This window comes from Tenrec ecaudatus, chromosome 18 (genome assembly GCF_050624435.1).
Source record: "Tenrec ecaudatus isolate mTenEca1 chromosome 18, mTenEca1.hap1, whole genome shotgun sequence".
Classification (NCBI taxonomy): Eukaryota; Metazoa; Chordata; class Mammalia; order Afrosoricida; family Tenrecidae; genus Tenrec; species Tenrec ecaudatus.
This window is the reverse complement of record NC_134547.1, coordinates 38,004,359-38,017,329: the sequence shown is the minus strand read 5'-3', so window position 1 is coordinate 38,017,329 and position 12,971 is coordinate 38,004,359. Positions and strand designations below refer to the sequence as shown.

The window sequence follows — 12,971 nt, the reverse complement described above, 5'->3', positions numbered from 1 at the left end:
TTGTCAGACTTTATACAATAGCTAGGAAAACAGAAAGGTTAAGTGGATTTCAAACCAGATCTAAATGGAAAATTCTGATTGAACTCTAGGAAAGCAGATGAAGTACTAAGTAAAATTGATTATATTTCAAATCAAAAGACTTCAGTCATAATCACAAACAGAACTCAAATATATATATTCTTGAACCAAGACAGAGCCTTGTTTTAAAACAAGCAGTCATGTAAGTGCGGCATCAGCTAAGTCCTACCACTCAGAGGAAGCAGCTTGAGTGATCCAAGGACTGGAATAATTAAATCCAAATCCAGATAAATTCTAAGCATCTAGTTTTTCAGAAGGCTGTGGATGACAGTGTAAACCAAAAATCTGTTTTTATCCCTGCTAACTGTGGACCAGGGTTGTTAATGGCCTTGCTATTAAACAGAGTCCATTGCAGGGTGGAAATCATATCATTGTGAATGAGGGGGAGTGCGGAGTGGGGACCCAAAGCCCATCTGTAGGTAACTGAACATCCCCTTACAGAAGGGTCGCGGGGAGGAGACGAGACAGCCAAGGTGCTGTGTAGCAACGATGAAATATACAACTTTCCTCTAGTTCCTAAATGCTTCCTCCCCTCCCCCCATCATGATCCCAATTCTACCTTACAGATCTGGCTAGACCAAAGGATGTACACCGGTACAGATAGGAACTGGAAACACAGGGAATCCAGGACAGATGATCCTTTCAGGACCGGTGGTGAGAGTAGCGATACAGGGAGGGTGGTGTGGAAAGGGGAAACCGATTACAGGGATCTACATATAACCTCCTCCCTGGGGGAAAGACAACAGAAAAGTGGGTGAAGGGAGACATCAGACAGTGTAAGATATGACAAAATAATAATTTCTAAATTACCAAGGGTTCATGAGGGAGTGGGGAGCGGGGAGGGAGCGGGCAAAAATGAGAAGCTGATGCCAAGGGCTTAAGTGGAGAGCAAATGTTTTGAGAATGATGAGGGCAACGAATGTGCTTTACAAAAATTTATATATGTATGGATGGTGATAAGAGTTGTATGAGCCCCCAATAAAATTATTTTAAAAGAAAAAAGATGATAGCTTGTCATTTGATCACCCTTTTGACCCATTTTATATTTGTTCCAGTTTTTAATGCTGTCTGTTCTATTGATGTTTTCTTCTTTCTCGTTTGGTCGATGTTGTTAGATTGTTTTGGTATGTTTTTCTGTATAGGAAATTCAAGATAGGTAAATCTATGGAGATAATAAGTGGATGAATAATTTCCTAAGGGCATGTGGTTTGGGCTCACACTAAATTGGGCTGTAGCTTAAGAACAATTAGCTCTCCTCCTTCTGCCCTCAGGAAAGGACACAGAAGATATGAGTGTTATAAAAAAATTGTGGTGAAGAACATTTTTTGGTTCCCAGCTATCAGATTAAATAGTGTCTGGCATTTTAAAGATTTGTCTCCAAAGAACCAGCCATTGAAGTAAGATGTCAAGTAAGTCCACATGGAAGGTGCATGCCATCATCAGTCACTGAAGGAATGTAAACCATAGAATCCTAAATTGAGGGAGGGATTAGTATCAGAGCCAAAATGGTGAGAATCCGGTTTGCAGAAGGCTGTGGATAACAGTGGGACCCCAATATACATTTGTGAAAACTACATAGGAAATAAACCTCCAGTGATCTTCCTCTATCCACAACTGAGGGGTGGGAGGAAAGTGGTTACTAAACAGACTGCATTGGAGAGATGAGTACCGATCAAAGGAAGAAACCTGACTTGAACAGTTAAAACCTTGTCAGTTGATTCCCCACTCTGACGCACGCTAGACCTGATCTGGTTTTCAACATTTTCTGTATTTGTTTCTTCATATCAGGGTATTTTATAGAATAAGGGTTTTTTGGGAGTGGGGGTACAGTGGGTGGGTGGGTGGGTGGATAAAGGGAGTCAATATCAAGGAGTTCTGGAAGGTAAAGAATGTTTGCAAAATGATTTTGGTAGCAATTATACAATACTGCTTGACATGATTAAACGATCAAATTACATGATATATGAATTTACTCCAATTAAATTTTTTTAATTATCCTATGGACATGGTAGGGGACATTGGTGGAAATGGGGTGCTAATAGAAAACAGTACGAGAGGAAATAAAAATGTAATAAATTTGATTACAACTAACTTTAATATGACTGAACTGTTGAAATTTATGACATGTGAATTATGTCAATAAAACAGTTAAATCCGTAAGACTATAGGGAAAAAAATCTAACTAGCACGGAAAACCTTCCTGAATTGACATTTACAGAACACTATACCCATCAACTGCAAAATATAACTTGTTTTCAGGTGCCTAGCCAAGCCTATCAAAGATGGAGTATATGCTGCGCCACAAAATCAATCTCTATTTCAGATGACTGAAATCTTTTAGAGCAGTTTCTCTGGGGAAATAGAGTTAAATAACAAATCCTTGACATGAAAAGATCTACTGAATCCCCCCAAATATTTGGAATTCAGAGAACTTTAAAAAAATAAATCACAGTCCCAATGGGAAATCATTAGGAAGCTAGTAATGATCAGATTGATTAATAATGAAAATACATCAAAAGATAATCTATGAGATACAGCTAAAGTGATACTTAGGGGGAAATATAGAGAAACCACAGGAATACATGAACAGTAAATAAGAGTACAACAGAAATCATTTCGCTCTGAATTTCCTCCCTGATATTAGGGTATTAACCATTTCAAAACACAAGTAAACCATTCTTTCATGGTAGGTTTTGTTCACTGCTAGAAGCCTGGCACATAATTATGGTTCTCAGTGTCTCTCTGGTAGTGACTCTTGACAAAGCATTGAAGTCTTCTAGAAAATGGATGTACCCCTGGTGCTCCAGGATGTGCAGAGCTCCACCACCTTGGCCCCAGAAGTGTTGTACACACCTCAGTCAGCAAGGGATTCCATGAGGTGGTCATGCAAGGCCAAGTCCAGGCAATCAGTGTTGGGTCTGTACTTGGTGTCATGCCAATCAGGCTTGTCTGGGGACTGAAAACTCACTTTTCTGATGAAGCAAATGCTAACTCCTGTCCTCCTGCCCAACCTCATCCTCTGGATAATGTCATTCCAGCAAAAGGGCCTTCTTGTCATCATTTTTTTTTTATCTACAACCACAAACTTAGGAATGGCTCTTGTTCTGGCTCTTGTTCTTCAGTCTTCTGCCACTGTGAGGGCTCTTTCTCCCTATCAAATGTGTGCAGAAAGCTATTGTTTGTGTTAAAAGTGACAGTGATCTTTTCACCAGAACTTTTCATACTAATTTAGCTTCTGTCTCCTTCACTTCCAGCTCCCAACCTCCAGAGACCTTAGGGAGGGAATTATGCTTCTGGATCTTATTTACTTCTTTAATTTCATCATTAAAGAATTCAACAAAAGCTTGGTCTCCTTCCATATGCAGCATGGCTCAGCCTCAAGAACAGGTTCTGATGGCTGGCAGGAGGTCTGGCTGAGCATTCTGATGGGCCAGGGTCACTGCCATGGCGTTGACTGGGGCAATTAGAGGAGAGATCACCTCAGATCCAAGGTACAGGAACACAATGCAGGAAGAGCAGCATCACAGAGGCAGAAACAAAAGCTCAACATTTGCAAGTGCTAAGGATAACTGAGGCCCAGGGGTTCTGAACCTAGTGTACTACCAGAAAATCTAATATTTTTTAGTTGAGGTTTCACTTCTAAAACTGTGGTCCACCTTAAGTTTGTTCTTGTGCATTGGTGAGGTAAGGGTCTTGTTTCATTTTTCTATAGTTGGGTATCCATTGTTTACAGCACCACTTTTTAAGGCAGGCATCCACCTCCCATGTTATGTTTTCTGGGATCTTGTGGAAAATCAGTTGTCTATATAGTAATGGTATTGTTTCTGGGTTTTCTGCTCTTTTCCATTGATCTGAGTTTCTGTCATTACTCTAGTGCCACGCTGTTTTGACCACAGTGACTGTATATTAGGTGTTAAAGTCAAGTAAGGCAAGCCCTCCAACTTTGTCCATCTTCTTGAAGAGTTCTCTGCTAATTCTGGGCTTCTTCCCTCTCTGTATGAAATTGGTGGTCAGTTTTTCCAATTCTTTTAAGAAGGTTGTTGGTATTTGAATCAGGATAGCATTAAATTTATATAGAGCTTTGGATAAGATTGATATCTTTACTACATTGAGTCTTCCAACCCAGACTAACACAGAGGGGAAGTTCCTGGAAGCCCCCAGGACTGGTGGGGAGATAGTCATAAAGGTCAGTAGACAGACCTGCAATTATGTATGCTTTTTCATTTTCCTGGTGGTGGTTGTTGTGGTGGTGGTTTGGGGAGGGTTTCTAGTTCTTTTTGTTTCTCTTTTTATTCAATCTTTTGTTTTCTTTGTGGTTTTTGTCTCTGTTACTATTGCTTTGCCTACCAATATAAAATATGCAGGGGAAGCAAACCCAAGTTAAAAACAATGGGTGGGACTGACAGTTCCAGAGGGACCTGACAGGAGGAGGAAGAGGAAAACTGTGGTGAGCACACAACATCATTGCCAGGGAAACAACTAGGGAAATAAAAGCAAGGAGGAGAAGTACATAGAGATCCCTGTGGTGTTGGAGCAACAGCAATCTAGCTGAGAGGAATTACTAAGAGGCAGAAGAAGGGTGAGCATGATGATAGGAAAGGAGGAAGGTAAAAAGAAACAGGAAAGATCTAGGAAGCAAAGCTATGGATAGAGGTATAAATATAGGTGTGCTCTTATGTAAATACATTAATGCATAAAAATAGAGGTATCGGCCTATGTACATATATTTACATGGCGATACATTGAGGAAGTGAATGGACTTTGGGCCTCTTCCCCAAGCACCCCCTCAAGGCAAGAAAACTTTTTCTAACAACCTGGCATTCTGTGATGCTCACTCTTCCGACACAATCATTGGAGTGGGTGTACAGCAAATGTGGTGAAGAAAGCTGATGGTGCACAGCTATCAAAAGATATAGCATCTGGGGTCTTAAAGGCTTGACGTTAAACAAGTGACCATCTAGCAGAGAAGCAATAAACCCACAAGAAAGAAACACACCAGCCTGTGTGATCATGAGGTATCAATGAAATCAGGTATCAGAACCAAACAAACAATCGTATCCATGCAAACAAGGGAGACCAGAGTGAATACCCAATGCCCATCTGTAGACAATTGGACATCCCCTCACAGAAGGGTTAAAAGAAAGGGATGGGTCACCCATGGCTCAGTATAGTACCGGTGAAATACACAATATTCCTCTGGTTCTTTGAGGCTTCCTTAATGCCCCCACTATCATTACCCGAGCCCACCTTTCAGTTCTGGCTAGATTGGAGCATGAACAGTGGTACACATAAGACCTCACAAAACACAGAATCCAGGTCAGATAAACCCCTCAGGAACAGAAATGGGAGTAGTTATATCAAGAGGGTAGGAGGAAAGTGGGGGTAGGAGTGGAGCAAGGGGGAAACAATCATGATGATCGATATATAATACCAGAGGGATGAACAGCAGACACATGGTGAATGGGACAGTGATCAGTGTATGATATGCAAACAATAATAATTTATAATTTATCAAGGGGTCACAAGGGTGGGAGTGGTGTTGGGAGGGGGGCAAAAAGATGAGCTGATACCAAGGGCTCAAATAGAAAGTAAAGGTTTAGAAAATTAGGATGACAACATATGTACAAATATGCTTGATACAATTGATGTAAGGAATGTTATAAGAGCTATAAGAGCCCCCATTAAAATGATTATATATATATATATATATATATATATATATATATATATATATATATCAAGACAAATTGGAACAGTAGAGAGCAGAGGATTCCATGAGATGCCCTGACATCTTTTTGATCTAGAACCAAGTATGAGATCATCTGTTAGTAAAACAGCAGATTAACAGGCAAAGTAAGGATATTACTCATAAGATTGATGTTAACAACAGAGGAGCTGATACCTAGGGCTCAAATAGAAAGTAAATGTTTAGAAAATATGATGTCAACATATATACAAATATGGGTGATACAATTGATGTATGGGTTGTTTTAAGAGCCCCCAATAAAATGAACTTTATAAGAAAATGTTGTAACATTTCTGGGATGAGGACCAGGTAGTATGGCAGGGATCAGACCAAATCCAAGGATACATATGGTAGCCAACTTAAAAGGAGGTGGGGAAAGAAAAAATAATAATAATAATAAAGAAATGGGTAGTGGGGCACAGGACACTAACCCACCCAGGGGGAGGGTATGGTTTATATCTCCACTGCCGTACCCACAGACAATGATCAATCCAGTTACTGTCTGTACAGATCTACCAATCCTGGATGTCACATGCAGAAAATCAAACAAAATACAAATAATAAGCTTGCAAATAAACAACAACATCTAGACAAAATATAGCAAAAGCTTCAATAAAGAAAGCAGACAAGATTAGAATACTGAAATAACTATAAAATGAGCCAAAATAGAGATTAAATGATAAGGTATTACATTTTAACCTAACATCTGCCATAATGGACTTTACAATGCGCTCTGTCTGACGGCAAAGCTGTTTGCATTACTGGACTATGTTCAGAAGGAATTCACCGGAGTCCTAATCCGGTGTGGACCCTGCAAATAGATTTTGGGTTTCCACTGTCATCCATAGCATTCTGCAAACTGGGTGTTCCTAAATTAATCTCTAATACAATTCTTTCCTTCATATTTGGAAAACACAGAACTTTTTGAAAAAGAAGAATTTTATCATTTGCTAAGAAACTGCAAGTTGCAAGTCTGCATTAGGCATTTTAAGTCACTGCTAACAGAAAAGGCGTCAAAAGAAAATGATAACTGCTAAACAAATTGCTAACTTCCAAACCAACAGAGGAAAACACTGAGGAAAAAACAATTTTTAGCAATCCTATGGAACAGTGGTTAGTAAAGTATGCCCTACAGACCAGTTGCCTACTTTGAAAATGAAGGTTTACTGGAATCCAACCATACCTGTTCATTTCTGTACCATCCATAGCGACTTTTCCAGGGCAACAGCCGAGATGAGTAGTTGACAACAGAAATAGATGCTTCCCCTTTTCTGGTCTACCAAACCTCATCCTACTCCTCTCAATGCCAGCTCATCTATCCCCTTTACTTTGGTCCACCCACCACCAATCCGACCCTACTATTAGATTCTAGCTCTGGACTCTAGAATGAGCAGACATGGTGGGATCACACTATTCTTTAAAGAAGTTGCAGATGCATAAAAGAGGTCAATGAAACACACACACATGTATTTCACTTACCTGCCTTCTCTTTCCCCCTGAGTGTCCTTGGGCCTGCTTTCTGCTCTTCGCTAAGCTTGCACAATTCACTCCATCCAAGACAGCCAGCATTTCTGCTCTCCGAGGTCAAAGGTAGTGTATGCCCATTTTGTCACTGCCCCAGACTCCTCTACATCCATTTCCCTGAGAAGTCTATTAGAAAAAGGTGTGTTAAAGGTCCTAAGTGTTCCCAAGTGGCTATTTTTCTTCCTCCGATAATTGGAATGCCCCTCTTGCCCCCTGTGAGCTCAAAGGTCCTGGAATATTTCCTACGGTGAGAAAGGCACAAGGAACTATCCTCCAGATCACTTTGGGTGCAGCACCCTTTTTGTCTCTAAAGGATTTGCTCCATTTATGTCATGGGTCCCACGTTCATTTGACCGCCGCCTATAAATTATCGAGACTTGGTTTTCTGACCTTGGAGAGGAAGAAAATGAACAAGAACAAGAATAAAATAGAGAATCACTTTTCCTGAAGCCATACAGCCATCAAGTGAATCGGAGATTAGCAAAGAGAAAGCTACATTTTTCCTAAGTTCTACCTCATGTTAAAGAAAGTCCAACTTTTTTACTGACGTGTACTGATTTCATCTCACATAAAGGAATCTTGATAACATAATGGTTAAAACACACCTGCTAACCGAAAGGTTAGAAGTTCCAGCAAGTACTAGTCTGCTCAAGTATGTGCAGCCTGAGCAACCCTGTGGGAGAAGTGATGGTCTAGCCTGCAAGGACACTGTGGGCAGAGTCAACTCAAAGGCACTAGGTATTTGCGTCACATCACTCAGCAATACTTCAAGACTCTTATAAATGCTATATTGAAAACATTTCTCATGGTTCATGAATAGGAATCAACCTTGAATATATACTCTAATACTTTACCTTCTGACCTGGAAGAACAGACTCAGAGGTTCCAGCCAGTGATAGAGCCAAAAACTCATCCCATAGCACCATCATAGAACCAGACACTGAGATAAGTAACCCATATCATTATCTGATTTAATATCCACAACAACATAAGCAATCACTCGTCACTGCCATTGAGTAAATTCCAACTCACAATAACTCTGTTGAACAGAGTAGAGTTGACCTTGGATGTTTCCAAGACTATAAATCTTTACAGGAGTAGAAAGCCCCACCTTTTTCCTGAAGAGCAGTTGGTGGTTCAAACTGCTGACCTTGTGGCTAGCAGCTCAATGCATAAACCACCAGGGTTCCTTACTATACATAGTTAGCCACCACTACACACCAAGGCTCTTAATATCATATGTAATAGTTATCATTAGTTACCTCCTCACGTTAAGGAAAAGAATGTAATGGCAGAGAGTGGTCAACTAACTCGCGCAAGGTCACACAGCCACTGAGTGGCAATATCTAGACGTTAGATCACATGACCCTAACTCTGAAGGTCATCCTCAAGACTATGCTATATGATCCTTACCCTTAATTGATAATCAAATGACCAGAGGAAGTGTTTTGCCTAAGATATATTTTCTCTTGAGTCTTTGCCAATTACTAACCAGTAGCGTTTAGTTACTTAACCTCTCACAACTTCAGTTTCTTCATTTGCGAAATGGGCATTACAACAGCGCCTACCTTGTGAGGTTATTGTGAGAACTAAGGAATCACTATAAATCACCTACCCCCCATTCCTGACATGGTAAGGACTAAAACAGATACCTGATTTCTAAAAAAAAAATAAGAATAAACAAATAAATGTGTGTGTGTGTGCGTGCGTGCCACACACATCCCTGGGTGGTAAAAATGGTTGAGCACTCAACTGTTAACTGAAAGGCTGGAGGTACACACTCATCAGAGTTGCCTCCGAAAAAAAGACCTGGTGATGTACTTCTAAAAACTCATCCATTGAAAGCCCTATTAATTATCCTAGTTACCACTGCCAACAACGCTGGAAAGAATCACAGTAGGAGGTCCTGAATAGTGTGTTAGGTCAGGTTGACTCAAGAAACAAATCCAGGGACATCCATAAGAAAGAGTTTTATCAAGTAGCCATGTAGTTGAGAATCGACAAAGCACACCAGCCTATGTGATCATGTGGTGTCAATGGGATCAGATATAAGGCATCAAAGAATAAAAAATCATATCATTGTGATGAGGGGGAGTGCGGAGTGGGGACCCAAAGCCCATCTGTAGGCAACTTGACATCCCTTTACAGAAGGGTCATGGAGAAGTGATGAGCCAGTCAGGGCACAGGGTAGCAATGATGAAACATATAACTTTCCTCTAGTTCCTAAATGCTTCCTCCCCCACACCATCATGATCCCAATTCTACCTTACAAATCCGGCTAGACCAGAGGATGTACACTAGTACAGATAGGAACTGGAAACACAGGGAATACAGGACAGATGAACCCCTCAGGGCCAATGTTGAGAGTAGTGATACCAGGAGGGTGGAGGGAAGGTGGAATAGAAAGAGGGAACTAATCACAAGGACTTACATTAACCCCTCCCTGGGGGACACACAACAGAAAAGAGGGTGAAGGGAGGCATCGGACCGTGTAAGACATGACAAAATAATAATAAGTTATAAATTATCAAGAGTTTGTGAGGAAGCAGGGGTGGAGAGGGAGGGGGAAAAATGAGAAGCTGATACCAAGGGGTCAAGTTGAAAGCAAATGTTTTGAGAATGATGATGGCAACAAATGTACAAAAATGCTTGGCACAATGAATGGATGTACGGATTGTGATAAGAGTTGTATGTACCCCTAATAAAATAATTTTTAAAAAGAAAGAGCTTTATATCAATGAGTAATTGTATATTGAGAAAGCATCCCCGCCCAGTCCAGATCAAGTCCACAATTCTGTTATTAACCCTTATGGCCGATAATAGTCCATAAATCCCTGTTTAGACTCACGCAGCACATGCAATGATGCCAACTGCAGTAAGATCATAGGCCAGTGGGCAGAAAGTCTTTTGGATCCAATGGCAGTGGATCTCAATGCTGTTGTGGGTCGCGATGTGGCTCCTCCAGCTCTCTCAGCAGGAAAGGGAAGGCAGAGGGAGAGTGGGTCTAGCCTCCAGCTGTTTAGCTCCTCTGCACCTCAAGCTACAACCTGATTGACAGACTAAATTCCAGCCCATCACTCTTAATACCCTCACGTTGTCAGGAGATTATGTAACTACCACAGAGTGGGATAATAATATGGAACAAAACTCAAAATCAAAGTTTACTGGTGTGATATAGGCTGATTAAACTCCTGAGACTCTTGACCTTAGTCACCCTTCAAGCCTGGGGTGTGTGTGTGTGTGTGTGTGTGTGTGTGTGTGTGTGTGTGTGTGTGTGTGTGTGTGTGTCTATATAGATATATATAGGGGGGCAGTAACACACAACAGGGCATGTCAAAAATATTGCTAAAAATCGTAAAATCTTTCTGCTTCCTGTTTGTCAACCCTGCAGCTTCAGGAATCAGGATACTACAGCTGGATCTGGGGTGGGTTGTGTGGAGCAAGGTCTGGGGCTGGGCTATATAAACCTACCTATGACTGGGACTGAGGCTGGGACTGAGGCTGGGCCTGGGCCTGGGGCTAGACTGTATGAAACTAGGGCACTGGAGCTGGGCTATGGAACTAGGCCTGGAGCTGGGGCTTTGGCTAGAGTTGGGTTGGGTTGTATGCAACTAGGGTCGGGGCTGGGGCTGGAGCTTAACTGTACAGAGCTTAAACTGGGGATTGTGCTTGGGTTGGGGCAGGGCTGTATGGGCTAGATGTGGAGCTGGAACTTTGGCAAGGACTGAGCTTGGGTTGGACTGTATGGAGCTGAGACTGGGGCTGGGTTCTATAGAGTTGGGTGGAGCTAGTGCTGAGACTGGGGCTGAAGCATGGGCTAGAGCTGTGCTGTATCTAACTAGGGCTGACTGGGGCTGGGCTATGAAGTTGGGTCTGTGACTGGATCTGGGGTGGGGCTGTAAGGAGCTAAGGCTGAGACTGGGCTGTATGAACCTAGAGCTGGGGCTGTGGTTGGGGCTGGGCATATGGAACTAGGACCAGAGCTGGGGCTGGAGTTGGGTTCTATGAAGCTAGAGCTGGTGCTGGGACTGGAGCCTGGGCTGGAGTTGGGGCTGGGCTGTATGTAACTAGGGCTGGGAGGGCTGGGGCTGGGGCTAGGCTATATGGAACTAGAGCTGTGGCTATAAGTGAGGTTGGGCTTTATGGAGTTAGACCTGGGACTTGAACTGGGGCTCAGTTGTATTGAATAGTTCTGGGGCTGGGGCTGGGCTATTTGGAGCTGAGGCTTCCAGCCTCCTTGGGAGTTTGGGCTTTTATAAGAGAAACACTAGGAATTCTTTCTTTCTGGCTCCTTCACTCTCCCTGCTTGTTAGGATTCTCTGCCTGCCTCCATGGGTAGCCCCACATGGCCCAAGAATCCTAGAAAGAGCAAAAACCTGAAGTCTTCCACCAACCACCTGAATGGTCTTAGAAAGGAGTTCTGCAGCTGAAGTGCAGCCAACAGCTTTTGTGCAATCTGCTGAGAGAGCTTTAGCCAGAACCACTCATCTAAGGCACTCCTGGGTTTATTATGTTCAAAACTATGTGAAATCGTGCATATCTGTTGTTTTAAGGTGCAAATTTTAGAGTTGTTAGACAGAAACAGACAAATGATAGAAAAGTTTGAGGTGTTCTATTTGTGGAGTGAGAAACCTGGAGTCGCTGCAGGCCTAACTAGGATTCTTTCAAGGCCCACAACTGTTTGAAAGAGATTTGCCCTACTTAACCCTCCATGTGCATCTTCCCTTACCATGCTTCACTGGATCTGCACTTTAGAAGTTGATTTTAATTGTCTTTAAACAGAATCCCGTTCTAAGCCATCAAGCAATAAAAACAAAGGTGTTTGGCAGGGAGGGAGAGGGCAAGGGCATTGTTTTCATTTACATGTCAACCATGGAAAACAACATAAAAACATTTTGCAACTTTTCTTGAATTTGGGGTTCTGTTTTGATTTCTTAAAGGAGCAAATCAGCGCCAAGGCCAAAATCTTGGGCAGCAGGGAAATTTTATTAGAATGTGGATCGTCTTATATAAATTTGTTTCTTTTTACTGTTTTCTTCAAACTGACAGAATCACTCATATAGGTAATATATAATGAAGTGAGGAAGTGAAAAGAGAACACAAATACTTAGACTGAAAATATAATTCAAAACCAGTAGACTTGTGGGCAACTGAAGACACTAATCTTGAACTGGAGGTCCTCAGTAAGCCACAGGGGACTAGTATATTAGAAAACTGAATTATCTTCTTTCAGTCTATGAAAGATATTTTAAAATATTATCAACCTCCTCTTTGGGGCATCAAAGAAAAGAATTGTACGTGTATCTTCCTTTTAAATTTAAGTAAGGATCTATGACTTGCATTAACTGATAAAATTCCTGTAGAGATGGTGGAGGGCACTTTCAGGTGGAATCTTAAAGAGCCAGTGCAACACTCTTTTCATCCTGCTACAGAGATCCTAGAATGTTGGAATGTGTTTATCATATCTTAAACTGAAAGAATTAAAACAAAAAATTCAAACCTTGAGATACAATATTAAGAGATTCTATGGGCAAAATATTGAAACATCAATATAAAATGGAAAGAATACACAGTCACAGTATCAAAAAGAACTTGTTCACGTTCAACCATTTCAAGAGGCTGC

General features: G+C 41.5%; 1 pseudogene; it reads right to left on the bottom strand.

Annotated features, from left to right (window-relative positions):
* Positions 1 to 2,759: 2,759 nt before the first annotated feature.
* LOC142431698 (complement component 1 Q subcomponent-binding protein, mitochondrial-like) lies at positions 2,760 to 3,446 on the bottom strand (annotated as a pseudogene).
* Between the last annotated feature and the right edge of the window lie 9,525 nt (positions 3,447 to 12,971).